The sequence below is a fragment of the Cornus florida genome, unplaced genomic scaffold, assembly GCF_030987335.1.
Source record: "Cornus florida cultivar Cherokee Brave unplaced genomic scaffold, ASM3098733v1 CherokeeBrave_3.0.0_Hap2_Chr03, whole genome shotgun sequence".
In the NCBI taxonomy this organism is placed as follows: domain Eukaryota; kingdom Viridiplantae; phylum Streptophyta; class Magnoliopsida; order Cornales; family Cornaceae; genus Cornus; species Cornus florida.
Genome location: NW_026775573.1, coordinates 42,691,889 through 42,693,011, shown reverse-complemented (window position 1 = coordinate 42,693,011; position 1,123 = coordinate 42,691,889).

Below are 1,123 nucleotides of genomic sequence, written 5' to 3'. Positions count from 1 at the left end.
CGAGTTTAGATCTTGAAGAACAGAAGTAAAAGTGATCACACTTTGAAAGGGTTAGAGCATTCGAGGAGTGTTGTATAATCTACCTGCTACTCTTCTACAAATATCAAGCATAAGCCTGAGGTTAAGTTGTTGTTCGACAGGGAGTCGCAAAACTAGAGGATTGTCAGTAATTGGTATTTGGTAGAACGATAGGATGTGAGCCAGAGTCAAAGTTCAGTGTACTTTGTTTCAAACTCGATAAGTTGAAAGAAGTGGTTGAGAATGTTATGAGTAACAAAGATTTGGCATCAACTTCAAAAGATTTGAATTTTAAAAAATCGAAAGATATTTTTGTGGAAGTTAAAACCAAACCTTGTGTTATTTCTAATTCTCCTTAACTTATTTCAACATGTCATTTTTGTGGTGAAAAAGGGCGTATCAAGTATAAATGTCATAAAGAAAAATTGAACTAGGAAAGAAATTGAAAAATCTAGAGAGTTCAAATTTAAGGAAGAAGAGGATTAGGACTGTTGAGCCTTGTAACACTTTGCCTAGAACAATAGGAAAATCATTGCATAATGAATCTAAAATTGTTTAGGTAAAGAAAGAGAATTTTAAATGCCTTGTCATGCATACAACATTTAGAGCACTTAGTCCATGTGGTTGGTATTTTGATAGTGGTTGCTCTAAGCATATGATAGGAGATAAAACATTATTTACCACTTTTAAGGATTGCTCAGCTGGTACTGTTACTTTTGGTGATGGTAATGCTTCTACTGTAAGTGGTAAAAGTAAGATCAAATTTCCAGGAATTAGGGAGTTAAAAAATGTTCTATATGTTAAAGGTTTAGCTACTAATCTGTTGAGTATTAGTCAAATTTGTGATGAGGAGTTTCAAGTCAATTTTACTCAACAAGGGTGTTTCGTAACTAATGAAAAAGGTGAATGTATCTTGAAAGGAACTAGAATTTCTGATAATTGCTATGTTGTATTTTCAGATCCTTCATTGATTTGTTTTTCTGCAGTTACTGATGAGGCAGTTCTATAGCATAAAAGACTTGGACATATGAATTATAATGATTTAGTAAATTTGTCTAACAATGATCTTGTTCGAGGTTTGCCTAAATTGAAGATGCTTAAGAAT